Source organism: Amborella trichopoda, chromosome 12 (assembly GCF_054954075.1).
Source record: "Amborella trichopoda isolate Santa Cruz 75 chromosome 12, AtrichopodaSantaCruz75HAP2 v2.0, whole genome shotgun sequence".
NCBI classification, from domain to species: domain Eukaryota; kingdom Viridiplantae; phylum Streptophyta; class Magnoliopsida; order Amborellales; family Amborellaceae; genus Amborella; species Amborella trichopoda.
In genome coordinates this window covers 39,624,346-39,644,691 of record NC_142347.1, presented here as the reverse complement: position 1 = coordinate 39,644,691, position 20,346 = coordinate 39,624,346, and the positions used below count along the sequence as shown (strand labels likewise).

The 20,346-nt window shown below is 33.1% G+C and overlaps 1 long non-coding RNA gene across 1 annotated transcript; it reads left to right on the top strand.

Moving 5' to 3' along the window:
- The first annotated feature begins 18,414 nt into the window (after window positions 1–18,414).
- LOC148779585 (uncharacterized) lies at window positions 18,415–19,685 on the top strand. Its single transcript, XR_016045827.1, has 2 exons — window positions 18,415–18,894; window positions 19,048–19,685. It is a non-coding gene; the product is annotated as an uncharacterized LOC148779585 (long non-coding RNA).
- Window positions 19,686–20,346: the final 661 nt, after the last annotated feature.

The window sequence follows — 20,346 nt, the reverse complement described above, 5'->3', positions numbered from 1 at the left end:
AATAAGCAATGGGTCACTTAGGAGATGGTACACAGAGATGGCCCTATTAGATATATGCATGCCCCAAATATATCTATCAAATTATTTATAAAATAAAAATTAAAAACAAAACATTATGAGCAATTGGATTGAGATCTGATGCTCAAGTTCCAATTCTATCCAGATCGGATGGCTAAGAGGAAGGGTCCCATATTGATCATCTTGACATCAATATGCATGGACATAAGAAAAAATGGATTTCAAGTTTTGGAAATAGTGCATCTTGTAATGCATTTTTGGACTGTCAATTTTCATGTTTTTCAAGTTTTCATAGATTTGCTTGATGTACACTATTTTTTAAGTTTTAAATTTTATAACTAAAGATGAAAACATAATTTAAGGCTATAACAAAACTTTTCAGTATTGAAACCATATTTCTCAATACTATTTGAAGGTGGGCTCGAATTTGATTGTTTAGAGCCTCGGCTCTATACAAACTGCACCGTTCCAAAATAGATATAATATTTAATCTAGTGGGGGGAGCACAAGTGCCAAAGTACTAGCAAGTAAATTTGTAGACTCCACATCTAGCTCGGTACTGTAAATTGAATTTTAATTAAATTTCTTTAATGAATCTAGGATGAGCTGGTTTGGGGGCATTATCTCGAACGAGTGACTTGGGACACGCTCGAGTCTACTCGGACAAGTTACTCGGCCTAGCTCGCCAAGCCCAAATAAGTGCTAAATGTATAAAAATGCAAAAAGTAAAATAGAAAAAGAAAACACTAGCATAATGGTTAGAAATAATTCTTTATAAGATTTATTAGTTTTTAAGATCATTTAGGAAATTTTGTATTTTTATTTTCAAAAAAAATATGAAATATTCAAGGTCTAAATCTACTTTTTAAAGAGTTCAGTTTGTATGGAGCTGCGGCTCTAAACAATCAAAGTAAAGTGCACCTTCAATTAGTGTCGAGAAATGTGGTTTCAATATTGGACGTCTTGGCGATAGCCTTAAAATATATTTCATTTTTATATATAAAACTTAAAGCTTCAAAAGTAGTACAGATCGAGCAGATCTATGAAAACATGAAAATCTTGAAAATTGATGGTCCAAAAATGCATTACAAAATGTACTATTTTCAAAACTTGAAATCCATTTTTTCTTATATCCATGCATCTTAAGGTTGAGATGATCAATTTGAGGATATTTGGACATCAAAACAACCTCTTCTAGTGAAATTTTTGAGGTGGGCTCTAATTTGATTATTTAGAGCTTCGGCTCTATATAAACTTTTTTCTTTTTTAAATAAGAAAAAAGTTTATATAATGTCCCTAATTCCTCATATTATTTCATGGTAGACCCTCATTCCTTTTTTCTTTCACACTCCATAAGGAAACCCCTAAAGATTTCACTGCACCCCCTCATCTCTTATTTCTATCTTTTTATACCATTTCAACCCAAACATTTTTTTAACCCTCTTTTCCCCTTTCCTCCTATTAAAAAAGTTTTTGGGTTGAAATGGTATAAAAATATTTTTTGGTGTTAATTTTTATGATAAAAAATCAATAAAAGATGGATAAGAGATGATAGGATATGGTGAAATCTTTAAAGGTTTCCTTATGTCTCTGCCAAGAAAAAAAGAAGGAGGGTCTACCATAAAATAATATGAGGAATTAAGGTTCTATACAAATTTTCCCACTTTAAAATGTAGAATTACAATGCACCTCAAAAATCCATTGGAAAGGTTGTTTTAATTTTGAAAAACCCTCTAATTGATCATCTCGACATTGAGATGTATGTATATGGAAAAAAAAATGTTTTTGAGTCTCAGAAATAATACATCTTGCAACACATTATCTAGACCATCCATTTTAAGAATTTCATATGTTTATAGATCTACTTGATTTTAACCATTTTTGGAGTTTAACATTTTCTAATTAGATATGAAATATATTTTAAGATAATACTAAAAAAAATTTACAACAAAATTACATTTATGATAAAACCTGGAGGTGCACCTTAAATGGATTGGTTAAAGTTGTAACCTTATAGAAACTACACCCTTTAAATAATCCATCTTTTCTAGATTTTATAAAATTATTTAGTCTCTTAATAATTTTATGGGATTGTATACTATGAGATGATTTATCTTTAGTACAAAAAGGTCATAACTAATCCTAACCATTAGATGTCTGATTAGAAGGCTTGGAGTGTATCACGAAATTCAAGAAATTTTTTGTTGGGTTTTGAGTATAGTCACAAATACAATTACAACCATTTGATTTGAACTTTGATGGATAAAAATGACACTGACATCCTTGTACTAAAAATAAATTGTCTCTTTATATTTTTTTTCTAATTTTATTAGTCATTTTAATTTTTTCTGTTTTTTAATTTTTTTGTAAATTTTTTTTTCCCTTTGTAAGCTTTCTTCACTTTTTTTTATGAAATATACCTAACTCAACAGATAACTCACCCAAGGCGGCCGAGTCGACTGTTTATACGCTCTCAGGACCCATACGGGAACACTCATTATGACTCTATTAGGACCTTGTACATGTTATGGCAAAGGTAAAGGGACATCTCAGGTTGATACCTTAAAATGCAAAATTAAGATGCAGTTGTTTTGATGTTAGAAAAACATCTAATTGATAATCGCAACAACGAGATGTATAGATATAGAGAAAAAATAGATTTCAACGGTTAAAATAGTACATCTTGCAACACAGTATTTGGTCTGTCTATTTTCAAAATTTTAATACTTTTATCGATATGCTTGATTTAAACAATTTTTGGAGTTTAAAATTTTATAATTAAAAATAAAAATAGATGCTAGCACCACCTTAAGAATTTTCATCACCAAAATTCCATCTCATGCCAAATTTTAGAGGCACACTTTAATTTGATTGTTTAAGGTTGCAACTTTATGCAAACCACACCCTTTACAAAAAAAAATAACAATTATTTTATTTACTTCAAATCTTACTTTTTGTATACGCCGATACCTATATTTTGGTATGGGCTTCTACGATGCAGGTATTCATACTTGTTTAACAAATTTTGAAAAATCATTGGGTTCGATCAGATCTGATCTCAAAATCATCCCGATTCCTTGACAGGATTCGGAACCAGGTGTTTCCTGATAGAATCATTGAGATTCATTAGTGAATTAGACGATTCTTCCAAAAGACTTCAGTCCAATAATGGAGGGCCACTATAGAATTAGCTTTTTTCAATATTTTCAACTTTTTTTTGTTCATTTGTTTGGCATTATTCGATCAATAATGGATCAAATAATTCCTATAAAATCATCAAATAATTATTGCTTTCGGGTTTCACTAATGCCCCTTTTTTTGGGGGTGGTGGGGGAGGGCGGTAAAAGAAGTGAAAATCCACTGATATATCGATTTTAAAATATTTCTAAAATCAATTGCAAGATTGGTTTTAATGTAGATGAAGTCATCAATCACTTGCACAAACTATTTTGAATTTTCTGCTCTCAATTTTTTCTTTTTTTTAATTTTTTTGGGCTCAATTTAGCTACAGTCTATTGTTTTTCGTTTAATGCAAATCCACCAATCTGCAAAGTTCCTCCTTTATTTTAAACCATGTTTTATGAAATTTACTTCAAAATTTTCTTAGTTCACCACTCGACATTATTGTTAAATTGACTTTACGATAGTGGCCCTATTATTAGGCAGATATAGACCCAAAAGTTTTCGGGTTTACGGTTCTTCCCAAACGGAATACTAATCGTACTCCCTCACCAGTTATTATCGATAATTTTGTATTACATAAAGGGAAAAGTTTATATAGAGCCGAGGCTCTAAACAATCAAATTTGAGCCTACCTCAAAAATTTAACTAGAAGAGGTTGTTTTGATGCCCAAATATCTTCAAATCGTTCATCTCAACATCAAGATGCATGGACATGAGAAAAAAATGGATTTCAACTTTTGAAAATAGTGTATTTTGTAACATGTTTTGGGACCATCAATATTCAAGATTTTCAATATTTTCAAGAATTTCAAGATTTTCAAGTTTTCCTCTATCAATCGATAGATACTATTTTTTAAGCTTTAAACTTTATAAATGAATATAAAAATATATTTTAAGGCTATTACAAAGATTTCCAATATTAAAACCACATTTCTCGACACTATTTGAAGGCAGGCTCTAATTTGATTGTTTAGAGCCTAGGCTCTATACAAACCGCACCCTTACATAAATGGCATTTTCTAATTACGGAGTAGTAATAAAACAAGTAATTAGCAAAGAGATAGAACTATCTAATAACTAATTAAACATTCAACCAAGATCTCGATTCAAGAGTCATCTACAATAGGTATAAAAAATCCCCATATTTCTCCAAATTATTGGGCCAACTCGACCTTGCTGATAGGGCAAGATCAATTAGCATCAGGTATTACTAAACCAATCCATCAATATAGGAAGTTGTAGATACCCCATTTTAAATCTGACAAATTTTATGGTTTTTATGAACTCATAGGACCACACTATTTTAGTAGACCCCTAAACTATAGACCACCACAATCCATAGTCCCATCCTATGATCCACACCCAGCAAATCTTTTAGTTTTAGTAGTTATTCACTCCGCACCTAGTAAATCCCCATGTTTTAGTAGTTATCTATTCTGCATCCTTATTAGGTCTCTAAAAAAAATAAAACTAACGTCCCTTTTTTTGGGAAGGAGGTGTGATGTGGGAGACTAGGGACACCTCTTAAAAAGGTGGGACGTGGGAGACTAGAAGTTAGAGAGAGAGCCAGAGAAAGAAAAACCTAAACCTAAGAAGCTCTAATTCTAAGCTATCTTTAGATCAGAAAAATCATTCAACCAGGCTAAGGCCTGATCAATACTTGGAGAAAGAGAGACAAAGAGGACACCGGTTCTGATACCGGCGAGCCCTCGAAGGCTCGGGAGTTCCGGGCCATCCGGCCCTGTTTGGTATCGTTTATTATTCTTTTATATTTCTTTTTTGTTTTATTACATTTTAATTAGAAATAATTAGTTTATTCCTTTTTATTCAGTTTTTCGTATTTTGGATCTATGATGGCTCTGCTACTGATTTGAGAGCAGATCTGGCCTCATATCAGAATTCAATTTTCTTCACATTCTCTATCACTTTTTAAAAAAAATCAGTTTATGGTGTTCTGATATGAGAGATCTCTCTCTTATTTTGCACTATAAACATAAGTCAATTGATTAGTTCACACTCAAGGTACATGACACTTGCATTTCGCATGAAAGAAATTTCGGATTTTGGAAATAAGAAATCGTCACTATTTAAGACACTCAAAATCTGAACAATTCATATTTAGGGCCCTGTGCAAATGAATATTTTGAATCTTGAAATTTCAAAAAGGGCAATTTGGTTATTTTAAAAAAATGCAGAAAATTGATGGGATAACGAATAAAAAATGTTATAGTAATAATAACACAAACTTTTAGATAATTTTGTAATAATAGTAAATTTAACATATTTATGCGTAATTTTCCCTTAATTTTATGTTTATAGTAATAATAGCATAAAATTTTAAGTAATTTCGTAATAATGATAAAAATAACATATTTATACGTAATTTTCTCTTAATTTTATGTTTATCTATATTAAATTTACTCAGCAAACTTTGAAATTATGTAACAATATTTAATTTCAAAAATTTGTAAAGGATGGATAAATAGCAATTTTATGATTTAAAATGCCATCAAATTTCAGTAAATTCATATTGAATTATCTACAACAAGACTATTTATCGTTTATACATGGAGGTCGCAATTATTCTTATCCTTTAAATTTCAAAATGAGTAGTCGTAAGAGTATCATTGAATAGACATATAATTAAAAAAATATAAAATTTCTCCGACATTGTAACTCACCCCAAGCCATTGAATTGGACATGTAATGAGTGTAAATAATTGTGACCTCCATGTCTCTTTGCGGGCAATCCCAAAGTCATATATGAAAACATATGAGATCGAGCTGAATTAGAATTTTGGTTCTTCAAATAACTCAATTTCAAAATTTCAGAGATATTGGAGCAATGTTCTGTCAGCGCCACCAAGCATGGCATCAACGACAAGGATCGTGGGGCACGGAAATCAATGGCCCAAATTGGCACAAGTGCGAGATAAGGGTTAGGGTGACCTAAAGATGCAAGAGGCAAGAAACCGACTATTAACCGTATATCTACCCCGCCGACCCGTTTAAAGAGCTAGATTGTGATACTTAAAAGCGGAGCCCAAGTTTCGAGAAACCTTACCCTAAACTTAACATCCAAATAAAAAAATTAATAGAATGTTGAGGCCCTAAACATTCATATAAGGGTACACTTAATGAATGACCAGAAGTTGTTTCGATGTTGAAAAATCATCAAATTTGATCATCTTGACCTTGAGATACATGGATATAAAAATAAAAAAAAAGTACATATATATCTATTATACTTTTATTGATGGAACGTTTTTTTTTTCACTTCATAACAAAAATATTTAATTTTTTTTCTTTTTTTTGCCGGTTCTTGGTTTTTGAAGAACCAAAAATAAGCAGAAGTTTGAAATTTGCATTCTTATTTTCTGTTGTTGAAACAACAGAAAATGTCTTGTTTTTAGTTGTTGAACAGCCAAAAATAGGACTGTGTATTCCAAAAAGCTTAAGGAATACACAGTCCTATTTTCGGTTGTTCAACATCCAAAAATATCATATTTTCGGTTGTTCATATTTTCGGATGTTGAACAACAAAAAATAGGACAAAAGCTTGGAATTTGCATTCTTTTTTTTGGTTGTTCAACCGAAAATATGACATTTTTGGATGTTGAACAACAAAAAATAAGACATTTTCGAATGTTGAAAAACCGAAAATAGGACTGCTTATTCCATAAGCTCAAACGAGCCATGCTATTTTCGGTTGTTCAATAACCGAAATTAGCTTATTTTCAGTTTTTGAACAACCGAAAATATGACATTTTTGGATGTTGAACAACAAAAAATAAGACATTTTCGAATGTTGAAAAACCGAAAATAGGACTGCTTATTCCATAAGCTCAAACGAGCCATGCTATTTTCGGTTGTTCAATAACCGAAATTAGCTTATTTTCAGTTTTTGAACAACCGAAAATCTAACAATTTCGGTTGTTCAAGAACCTAAAAAAGGTCAAAAAGTATTTTTAAAAATTTTCGTTATGAAGTGAAAAAAAACAACCGAAACTCTAGCCATTTCGGTTCAAAAACCTAAAAAAGCTAAAAAAGTTTTTTTTAAAAGTTTCGTTATGAAGTGAAAAAAACGGACATTCCAGTAATAACATAAACTATTTAGTATTTTCGTAATATCAGAAACTATAATTGATATATACGTAATTTTCCCTATAAATAATGGACTTCAAGTCTTACAAATAATGCATCTTGTAAAGCATTATCTAGACCATCAATTTTCAAAGTTTGCAAGTGTTCATATATCTGATTGATATGCACTATTTTTGAAGCTAAAAATTCTATAATAACAAATAAAAATAAATTTTCAATCTATTATAAAGATTTTCAATACTAAAACAACCTATTTCAAAACTATTTTAAGGCGCGCCTTACTTTGATTGTTTAGGGCCTCAACCTTGTACAAACCACACCCCAAAAAAATTTGTAACATGCCTATGAGCCATAAGAAACCCTAATTTAAGCTTATTGGTCCTATCTAGAACCCTAGATCTAGCCTTATAAAGCCTTGGATCTTTTAAGTCTTTCAAACCATTTAATCTCAAAACCAATTCTCAAATACAAGTGCAATATTCAAGTAATCGTCAAGTTGAAGTGGACAAATCACAATTCCATCAGTCTAAACTAGGTCCCAACTCATGGTGTCAACTCAGGGTGTGGTGCCTATGGGGCTAGCAACCTATAATTTTGTTGTTCTTGTTTATTTTCTTCTTTTGTTTGATGATTAGCTTTATGATATATTTTATTTTCAAGTTGCATTAAAATTTGAAGGTTTACGAGTGATCTTCGGCGAACGATACTAGCAAACAAGAGAGATGAGATTGTGAAGTTGAAAAATTCACCGGACCCATCCAGAGAAAAGTCTGACACTCTTCTTGTACTGCGTTGAAACTTAATCTGAACACAAATCAGAGATAAGAGATCTCGAATTTTTCCTCCCAAATTGATTATAGACAGATAAGAATGATACATTGAAATTCTTGCTTGAAAATGTCATTTAGGTCTATTTAACAAAAGGTACCCATCTTTTCTTTAGACTAAGGTTGAAACAGTGAGCTCATGAGGCGAAAACTTCCACATAGGTAGACTTTTAAAGAGCAATTCGCTATGCTATTTTTTTTTTTGGGTGAGTCAGTGGAGAGAGGGCCCCTACCCTGGACGTAGTTTTGCAAGTCATCCAGTGCTAACCAGTTAAGCTCAGGCTCTTTTCTAATATAACAACAGCCATTACTTTCTTTTTATGTAATCCATTATTTCTCCTATAAAAAATCTAGAGAAAAAAAGGTGCATGCACATTTTGTTCATTTCCAAAAGTTGCTTGTCAATCAACTTCATCTTACAATCGCATCACAAACCAAATCACGTTGTGCAAAAATTTCTAGATTCCCAACTGCACTGAGCTATCCATTTGGCTCAAAGACGTGACTCATTGAATAAGTTTTGATCTTGTGACATATTTTATGCATTTCTTCTAAATTGTAATACTCCCTCGTGACCATTATCACGTATTAACTATTCAAGTATTCATGCTTTCTAGATAGTAAGTGCTCCCTAATGAATTTTTTTATCAGAAATTTACTACGTATCTTAGGGAATTTGGGGTCCTTTGGCTAGTGGGAACAATGGCCTTCAACATTAAAGCCAAGAAATCTCAACAGTAAAACTTCTGACGATCATGATAGCCTCGGCTAAACACAAAGAATTGGGAACACTCAAGAAAAAAAAAAAAAAAAAAAACACATAAAGACTTGGGGGAATTCACTTGGTTAACCTTCTATCCAATATAAAAAATATTAGGAAAAAATACGCATAGACTAGAAAACAAATATGGAATTATTGAAAGGTCCATATTTTTCCTAGTTTTACAACATGTCATAATTTTTTTGTAGTTTCTTTATTCCAATTTAGCCCCGGGTTCGATAGTTTGACAAAAACTAAACCGTTATTTATTTATTTTTATTTGACCTCTAGGGCAAATATGATACTTAAAAATCAATCCGTCCCATATCTAGGGTAGTTCGACGTTAACAACATCAAACCACCTTGCATATTAATATAGCATAAGGTATTGTTGATATCCAACCACCCTATACTTGAACAAAATTCCAACACAGGAAGTGAGTCGATGTCAAAACTGCCCCATATTGGGGCCAAGCCCCAAATATTTCTAGGGTATTGCAACACCTCAAGATTACAACAATTCTAAAACTTTAAAAATATATATATTGTTTAATGTTACTAACATCGAACTAGAGACAAAATTGAAATAAAAAATCACCAAACAATAAGATCTGGGTGTAAAATTGGAAAAATATAGGCTATACGGTAATTATACATTTCTTTTAATTTTGTCAAGATATTATAGGGAGGATCCCAACTAGAAATCAATGATTGGAAAATTGGGAATTACCATCGTGGGGCCTCCTCCTCAATCACTTTTTAGATGCTATGTAGGAGTATGCATCCTCACCTATTCCGGCCAAAGTACCTGAATGTTTGAGCATCGGGCTAAGCCCGAGCAATCCTAAAAGGCCTATAGCTCCTAACTGATTGATCAAAGGCAACAGTGGTTGAAGGAAATGAACATAAGTTTATCTGGTGGATCAGAGGTGACAAAAGGAGATTTTATGTAGATGGGAGGCTCCTATTAAATTCATGGCAATTCAGGGCAAGTTGGAATTGGATGAGTTATTAGAGATTATAATAGACTTATCCATAATAAATATTATGGTCTGGCGGGGATTGCAATAGCAAATGACGCAGAGCTGAGAGGGGTTAAATTGGCTAAAGATTTTAAAATAAATGGCGATTCATTGAATGTGATTAAGTGGATTAAGAAATAAATGAAAAGTATTGGGGTTATTGACAATGATTTGGACAGAATTGGGGGATGAATATGCTGATAGAATAACCTTTTGTATGTTGTAGATGTTGTAGTTAAGAGAGATATATGATTATAGTTCTCCAGAAGACTACTCTTGTAACTATCATACTCAGTATTTGCAAATCCATACAATCTAACCGCTAACCGCCCGGTTGGATTGGAACCATTTTGGTTTTGGGAGGTTTTGGTATCAATCGGTATTTAAAAAAAATTCAAAAAACTGTATATAAATTCTCAAAAATAAAGAATTTGATTTGTAATATATTTTTTAATATTCTTTACATTATGGTAAAGATTAAAAATTATTTTGGTCATTAATACTCACTTTATATTTTCCTATCTTTTTCAAAAAAAATAAAAAATGGCCTTAGTCATAAATCGATTCATTAAAATCTAGTTTTTCATTAATTTTCAACGTCATTTGAATGTGTTGTGTTGTAATCATTCTTTATATGCTTTTTATATTTTAGTAGATTTTTTTTTGTATCTTTTTTATTTTTTTCAACGCTTTTTTGAACACCCAAGACTTGCCCTGTTAGTGCAGTTGAATCGGCCGGTTTACCACTTAGGCCAGTTAAATCGCTTCTCGACCTGTATCTGGTTAACTATTTTGGTTCGATTTTGCAAACACTGATCGTACTTTGTAATATTTCAGTTCCGGTTAAGTAATGAAAGCTATTAATCTTTGTCAAAAATAAGAGGTGACCAAAAAGCGCATGGAATTCGTCTAAATTTATGTAAAGTTTCACATACAATTTTGTATAGCCCAATACACTTGCATATAGAATTGTGCAGCTAATGAAAGGGCATTCATTTAAAACAAAAAGTTGTGGTCCGCATAAGGTTGCAACCTTAAAAAATTAAATTAAAGTGCACCTCCAAACTTTGTTATGAGATGTAATTTTCGTATTGAAAATTCTTAAGATGGTGAGATAACCTATTTTTGTCTCTAGGTATAAAATTTTAAATTCTAAAATTAGTTCAAACCAAGCAGATCTAGAAACACATGAAAATCTTAAAAATGGCCGGTTCAGATAATGTGTTGCAAGATATACTATTTTTAGGGCTTGAAATCTCTTTTTTTCTTAATATCTATACATCTCGATGTCGAGATGATCAATTAGATATTTTTCCAACATCAAAATAACATTTTTCAAAAAAAATTAGAGGCACACCTTACGTATACATTTTAAGGGATCAACCTCAGAAGAACTTTTTCCTAAGAAGAATAAGTGAAATTTGCAGAAATAAATTAAAAGAATGTTACTACCCCTAAACTTGTCTTGAAAACTTCAATTGATACCCCTACCAATTGTTATAATGAATCGATTATGATCTCTTACAAGAGCCAACCAGAAAACACCATTAAACTTCTGTTAAAGACTGTATTTTCCTTTGAACTGAGCAATGATTCAAGATTTGGCCGAGTCCACTCGGACTCAACTCCTTGCTGAGTCGATCTTGGTCCAACTCAAAGCCTGTTGGATATAGTGATTATCCAAAATCACCCACATAAGAAAATTTCATATTATGTGGGATTGTGATTGATATTGATAAGTTTCCTAAAGGAAATTGAAATCTAGAAATAATAGGACTCTATAATATATCTCTTGGTTATTGAAATATATGTAACATCTATAGGAAGTTTCCTATTTGATGTGGATTCCTAACCTATATATGTATGTATGTATTTATAGGATGATAGTGCAGAGAATTTGTGCGCGTTATTTTGGTCACCATATAAGAAATGTGGCTTCCTCTACAGAGAGGTAGGAGCCTCCTGTACATAAGAGGCACAACCTCCCCTTCAGAGCGAAGAGAGCGTCATATGGAGAGAAACACCATGATGTGCCTCATGTAGATTGAGAAGCTAGCTTATTGTAGATAAGCGGTTCCCATGAAATTTTTTGGTAGTTTCTTCTTTTTAGTAAGAGAAAGTTTTTGTTGCTCTCAAGGTGAAAGTTTCTGTTACTCTCAAGGTTCTCCTCTTAGATAATAGTTTAGTTGTGGAATGGAGATGGTCTCTTCCTGGACAGTGGTTTAGCTATAGAATAGAGATGAGATGTCGACGATGGTGCTGATCGAGAGACTGGGTCTAAAAGGGTTTACTCAATTGGATTTTGTCGAGGATTAGAGATGTAACTCTCTGTCCCAAATTTTGTTAACTTTCATTAGTATAATGGATTTCAATTTGTCATGTATGTGGATGTAACCCTCTTGAGGTGAATCACGTAAATCTTTGTGTTATTGTGACGTGTGCGTTTCATGCTTTATTTCTTGTAGTATGGCTCGTGCTCTCTCTTATTTTGTTTCTAATTGGATAAGTACACGATTTTGATAGAATTCAACTTTTGGGATTCTTGTTTCCATATCTAAGAGGGTTCTTAAATCCTAACAAGTGGTATCAAAGCGCATGGTTAGGTACAAGGCTAGTGGTTGTGCATTCAGTCTAAGAAATGCACATAACAAAGTATGCAAGCATTTTCTTTGAGATGGAGAAATATGATGGTAAACATTATTTTCAACAAGAATGATGAAATAATTTATTTAGCAAAAGATGAAGAATTCATAAAGCTATCCAATAGATATTGGCATGATTTTGATATCAAGATATAGATTGTTGGATACGGTGATTATCCAAAATCACCAATATAAGGAAATGTCATATTATGTGGGATTGAGATTGATATTGATGAGTTTCCTAAAAGAAATAGATATACAAAAAGATTAAGACTTTGGAATATATCTCTTGGTTCTTGAGATATATGTAACATCTATAAGAAGTTTCCTACTTGATGTGGATTCCTAACCTATATATGAGATGAAAGTGCAGAGAATTTGTGTGTCTTTTTTGGGTCACCATATGGGAAAAGTGGCTTCCTTTAGAGAGAGAGAGAGAGAGGTAGAGGCCTCATGCAATGCCTCCACTTCAGAGAGAATAGAGCTTTCTATGTAGAGAAACACCATGATGTGCCTCTTGTAGATTGAGATGCTGGTTTCTTATAGAAAAACGGTTCTCATTAAGATTTTGGGTGGTTTTCTCTCTTAGTTAGAGAAAGTCTAAGTTGCTCTCAAGGTTCTCCTCTTGGACAGTGATTTAGTTGTGGAATAGAGATGGTTTCTTCCTAGACAGTGGTTTAGCTGTGGAATAGAGATGAGATGTGTCTTCTGTAGATTGAGATGTTGGTTTCTTGTATAGAAGCGATTCCCATGGAGATTTTGGGTAGTTTCACTTTTTAGTGAGGGAAAGTCTTTGTTGCTCTCAAGTTCTCCTATTGGACTGTGGTTTAGTTGTACAATGAAGATGGTTTCTTCCTGGATTGTGGTTTAGCTGTGGAATAGAGATGAGAGGTCCATGATGGTGCCGATCAGAAGACTAGGTTTTGTCGACGATTAGAGAGATAACTCTTTGTCCCAAAAATTGGTCCCAAAAATTGTGACGTAACTCTCATTGATATAGTGGATTTCAGTATGTATACCCGTGGGTGTAACCCTTTTGAGGTGAACGATGTAAATCTTTGTGTCCTTGTGACCTGTGTAAATTTTGCTTTATTTATCGTATTATGGCTTGTGCTTTATCTTATTTTGTTTCTAGCTGGATAAATACACGATCTTGGTGGGATCCAACTTCTGGGATTCTTGTTTCCACATCTAAAGCTAGTTCTTAATTCCTACCAAGGCCACCTAAAAAAGTTTTAAAAACTATAGAATATATAAAAATAGAAAATCAATGTATAAAATTTCTGTAAGTAATTTAGATTTTGTTTTAATGATTTGATAATTTTTCGTGTCATGCCCTGTATATACATGACTCGGAGCGAAGTCCATAGTGTGAGGAGAGTTAAAAGACATGAGAACTAAGACTTAGGATTCTAAAGAAGTTACTAATATCTTCAATTTTGCTATAATAACTATATAATAAATTAGCTTTCTATGGCTGCAGAAATTCTAAGAATTTGAATTCTGTTTTGCTTCACATTATAAGTTGGACACGGTTTTTATGAGTCCATGTGGAAATGAGTCACTTCTTGAAAATGTATTTTTGAGATGGATTTTTTAACTTAATTTTTAAGGACATGTAATCTCTAACATGGAGATCATGAACATGAAAAAGTACATAAATTTTGAAACTTAGAAATAATAATTCTATTAAAAAAACATTTTCATCATTAGTTTCAATTGTTTTTAAAGGGACCACCGATTTGCATCCATCTTTAAGATGGATGCTTTATACCTTGGGACGCATATTGTAGAAATGCGGTCCAACTTAAATGAACAATTTTCTTTGTAAGTTTATTGAAAGGGAAAAGTTTATATAGAGCCGAGAATCTAAATAATTAAATTTGAGGCAACCTCAAAAATTTCACTAGAAGAGATTGTTTTGGTGGCCAAATATCCTCAAATTGATCATCTTGAAATCAAGATGTATGGACATGAGAAAAAATTGATTTTAAGTTTTGAAAATAGTGTAGTTTGTAACGTATTTTTGGACCGTCAATTTTCAAGTTTTCATAGATCTATCGATCTACACTATTTTTGAAGCATTAACTTATAAATAAAGATGAAAATATATTTTAAGACTATCACAAATATTTTCAGTATTGAAACTATATTTCTCGATACTATTTGAAGGTAAGTTCTAATTTGATTGTTTAAAGCATAGGCTCTATAAAAACCGCACCCTCATTGAAATTACTCGCATACACTAATTATTAAGGGGAATTGTGCTACTTTGACTAATGGAGCTACATTCCCTAATGAGCAATAAGTCCCACCATTATTGGATCGTGGAGATTGGACACAATGCTTCGCATTCCAAAAAAAAAAAAAATATGTCCTTTAGGAGAGAGACATCTTTGATGAATGATTAAAGTATGTCAAACACTTTTGTATGGCTTCCAAGTGAGAAGAGACGATAAGAAAGTAATTTCACGCTTGTTGAGTTACCTGGCTAATGGTTTTTTTCAATTTTAAAATCCAGCAATTTCTGATCCAGATTGTTATCTTGGATGGGATTTGATCGATATGAAACTGGTTTTGGGATAGTAGAGGTTCCTATATAATTTTTGTTTTCCCCTAAAATCCCCCTCCCCTTTCAGCCGGCCAGCTTGACTTCAAAAGTAGCCGTTAAACGATCTGTTCTGTCATGTTTACCTTGAGCAAGCTCCTCGAGCAGTAGGGCGTTATTCGATGAAAAAAACACATTTAAAGAAAGTGGTTCAGGTAGTTCAACTGGTTAGAGCAAAGGATTGGTACAGGTTTCTATATAATTTTTGTTTTCCCCTAAAATCCCCCTTCCCTTAAATCCCCACCTTATAAATTCACATTTTTATTTTTATTTTATTTTATTTGGTTTTAATTTCTTGGATCACCAATTCAGACCGATGCACACCCGATTTGAATCGTTGGTCTAACAATCCGACACAGATTTATGAGTGAAAGATCCGCCCCATCAATCCGAAATTCAAAACACTTATTTCCTCATTATGCACTAATGATTAAAAATAAAAAGGGGAAAAATAAAAGAAATTGAATGCCGGCGATTCAGAGTCTCTCTTTCTTTAGAAGTTGAAAAACAAGGGGTCTCTCCCTCCAATTGTAGATGTTTCTCTATTATGGGTCATTCTAGAAGTCAGGATAATAAAAAAAAATAAAAAACACACATAGTATCCCGTGATGGAAAGAATCATGGCTCTTCTCTCTAATTTCTAGTTTCTATCTAGAAGTCGAAATAAAAAAACACAAAAGTCTCTATTTCACTGTCTTTCCAAAGTGGAAGACGAATACGGAGCAATACGGATTATATGAATAGTGGGGGGTGGACTTGTGGTCATGATTACACATCACCACCAACATGTGACTGCCACTCAAGGTGCTCCACTAACAAATATCTGTTTCCACTTCAGGTTTTATATGGCCATTTTCAAGGGTGATCCTTTTTCATCAATGCCTTTAGTATCACCTCAAATACGGATATAGAACCGGCCAAAAAAAGTGGACAGAGTTTTCGTGCGTCAGCCAACAGGTTTTTTTATCCTAAAGAGAGATTTAATCTTGATCACCATAATTATAAATTTTAAAATTTTGACTATTAAAATCAAATTTTTTTATTATTTATATATTATCATATTTTTTACTATTTTTTGAGGTGTGGAATCATGGATGTAAAAGTATTTCTATGCCGACTTAAGTTATTGAACTTATCTCTACATAGATTTTTGGGAAGTTTATTGAATTACTCATAAGAGATGAACAATTTAACACCTTATTAATATTTTTTGATTGAATTTCAAAACACTGCTAAAAAACACATGGTAGTTGGAATAGTTGCAAATGGGTACAATGTTAAATAGTTATGTTATAAACATTTTAATAAAGGCCCTAGATTTTTAGAGTGTATATTTGTTGGATAGGGTGATTATCCAAAATCATTGACACAAAGAAATGTGATATATCTCTTAGTTTTTGAGATATATGTAACACCTATAAGAAATTCCATATTTGGTATGGACTTCTTACGTTATATATATGACATGAAAGTGTAGAGAATTAGTGTGCCTTATTTGGGTCACCATATGGGAAAGGTGATTTTCTCTAGAGAGAGACAGGGCCTCCTGTGTATGAGAGACAAAGCCTCATCTTAAAGAGAAGAGAACTTCCTATTGAGAAAAACTCCGCGTTGTGCCTCCCGTAGATGTAGATTGAGTTACCGTTTCTCTACAAGAAATGGTTCTCATAAAGATTTTGAATGATTTCCCCTTTTAGTGATAGAAAGCCGCATCCCCTTAAAGAGAAGAGAGCTTCTTATGGAGAGAAACTCTGCGTTGTGCATCTTGTAGATGTAGATTGAGTAATTGGTTTCTTGTAGAGAAATTGTTCTCATGAAGATTTTGAATGGTTTCCCCTTTTAGTGAGAGAAAGTCTCGATTGCTCTCAAGTTTCTCTTCTTGGATAGTAGTTTAGTTGTGGAATAAATATGGTCTATTCCTGGATAGTGGTTTAACTGTAGAATAGAGATGAGAGGTGACGATAGTGCCTATGAAGAGACTAGGTCTAAAAAGGTTTGCTCGATTGGATTTTGTCGAAAATTAGAGATATAACTCTATATCTCAAAATCTGTAATGTAACTTTTATTGGCATGTGTGTTAAATCTTTGTATTCTCGTGGGTGTGTAATCTTTGTGTTCTTATGGGTATGTATTTTTTGTAATATGGTATGGCTCATGCTTTCGTTTATTTTATTTCTAATTAAATAAGTACACAATCTTGATGAGATTTTGAGGTTCTCGTTTGATGAGATCTAACTTTTGAGGTTCTCGTTTCCGCAAGGGATCTTAAATCCTAACAAATACTAAGGCCACATTTAAACTCTTCCCAATAAAATAGTTAAAGACAAGAGCGTGTGGAAACCTCCCAATGTATTGGGCGGATGAATTTACAAGACATGGGTGAATAACCATGTGAAAAGCTGCCTCCTCACTTTATTTTGCAGTCATTTTTGACACGTGAAAATCAACCTGATTCTTTATGTTCCGCGTTCTGTTGATCTGCCTTTTCAGTTTGTTTTATTGTATCATGAAGTGACACATAGCCGTTTACAAGGTAACGTGTAACATGTCGAGCCATTCGTTTGTCGATAACAAAAAAAATATAATAATAATAATAGCGGTTTGTATAGAGCCTGGGCTCTAACAATCAAATTAGAGCCTACATTTAAGTAAGTATCGAAGAAATGTGGTTTCAATGTTGAAAATTTTTATGGTAGTGTTAAAATGTATTTTTATTTTTATTTATAAAATTTAAATTTTAAAGATAGTATAGAGCGACTGAACTATGAAAATCTTAAAAATTGACGGTCCAAAAATACATTACACAATACACTATTTCCAAAACTCGAAATCTATTTTTTCTCATATCCATGCATCTTGATGTTGAGATGAACAATTTTAAGATATATGGACATCAAAACAACCTCTTCTAATAAATTTTTTGATGTTGGCTTTGATTTGATTGTTTAGAGCCTTGGCTCTACATAAACTTTCCCCTAATAATAATAATACGCACAAAAGCAGCCATGAAGACCTTTAGTTTATTTTTTAATCTTTACTTAAATTTCATTAAAATGACATAAAGTGAATAATGAAAATATAAAATCAATGTACAACTTCCAAAATAAAAAATACAAAATAAAAAAGAAAAAAAAAATAAAAGGGAAGAAAAGTTCTCATTTCTCAACGAGCCTCAAATTCCTGGTAGTGATCGAGTGGGAAAATGAAAGGCCTTTCATGGAGGGCAAGTCCACTTGAAGGAGGTCCACATTTTGACATTTGAGGTACAAAATTACAAACTTTTTACCGAAAGTGACGAAAGGAATTCCTCCTCTATAGAGACGTTTCACAATTGCCACGTAACCGATGTGAACTAAGTTTGGGATAAGGCCACATTTGACTTAAAGTGCTATGGGGTGATGTATGTATGTGAGGATGAAAATTAATTAAAATTGTCCACCAAATTTTAAACATATTTTTCCTTCTATTGCTTCTCTCTCGGGGTAGAATCTCGTCACGTAGAGAGAAAACTGGATCAGGCGGCCCAGCCAGGGTTGTTAAGCCACAAACTATAGCTCTTGGACTGGGCTAAGTCAAATACCGCCCAACTTGGCCCGACCCTAGCCATATGGGGTCGGGCCAAACCTGGGTAGAATTATAAGCATAAGGGCCAAACCGGCTTAGTGCTTGCCAGATCCATTGCCACCCTTTCAAGCGGGAGAGAGGGGACAATGTGCCCTATTCCAATAAAGTAAAAGAAAATATGTTATTTTGTGGATAAGTAAAGAAAAGAAAAAAAAAAAAAAGGGTTATTACTTTAAAGTTGAACAAAATTATGTGTTATTTTCAAATAATATCCGTCAAAATTGTAGATTTATGGTATATTGGTTTTCTATTATTATAGAAAGAGTGAACCATTTGAAGAAGAATTGAAAGAGCAGTCATTTAACATCTTCTATAGTTGTGCTCCTCCAACAACGGAGAAAGAGGACTCATGCAAGCATGATGCGCGTGCATAGACGCAAGAGGCGCCTATAGCTTGTCCATTTGTGGAAACCAAATGTTTGACGAAATGCATGAGCAGATGACCACGTCTACTGCACCACCGGTTGGCCCCCCGAGCCAAGGGCACCACTCTGGTAGCTTGTGCTCTGTGCCCATCGGGCACCAGTGATCGCAATTGAACACTTTGTGCATTCCTTTGTAACAGCGTTAACCAGTGACTGCGACTGGTTAACCACCATTGAACACTTCATGCGTGCCATTGTCAATGATTTTACTAAGTGTCTTGATCAAGGATTGTCGGTGAATGGTGAAATTCCATTTCATGGTGTGTGTGTCTGACACTGACTGAACCCTCCATTGGTAGTCGGTGCGACCCTGTACTCGGTTCAACTTTTGAATTGGAAAGTTTGCATTTGTTATCAGTTTTGTGAACCATTAACAATTATGAAACGCACAGCCACAGCTCCTCACCTTTTAGTCACTATAATTGAGACCATGTAACTTTTAGTTACCATATATAACAGACCGTTTTCTCTCTATGTATTTCTTGAACATTTAAACAGCAAACCCGCCCGCCAAGTGTTTGTTTTATTGCTTTCCAAATGCCCTGTGTCACCCACTAATTGTGTCCACTTGTGCTTCCTCACGTAAAAACCGTACTTATAAGTATTTTTAGGATTTCAAATTTTGGGTATGTAGTATCTACCTAGGGTTTGAATAAAAAAGAAATTCATATGTGCTTAAAAAGAGTATTCTTTTAAGATTGAACAGAGACAATCAAAATTTTAGATAATCATATATAAGTGTCTACAAACTTAAAAGTCTAGTTTTATTTTATTGTTTGAAATAACCATACAGTCCTTTTAAAGTGAATCCTAAAATTTTAGATTTTTTTTTTTTTTTGTATTTAAACCTTAGAGAGCAACTGTATAACTTGGTCTGACAAAATACACGCTGAACTCCAAAAATAGTGGTTGATGAGAGTAGTTAGAGATGTTGTAGAGAAAGATACTTCCATGGGAGTGGAGGGTGGGACATTATGTTGAGACATTAGCCCTTTTAACCACCAATACCGCGACTGCATTTGAGGCATTAGCCCTTTTAACCACCAATGCCACGACCGCATTCACAAAATTCGGACGTAAATGTTAAGGTGTGTTTAAGTGGCATGGAGAGAGAGAGAAAGAGGACATGTCAA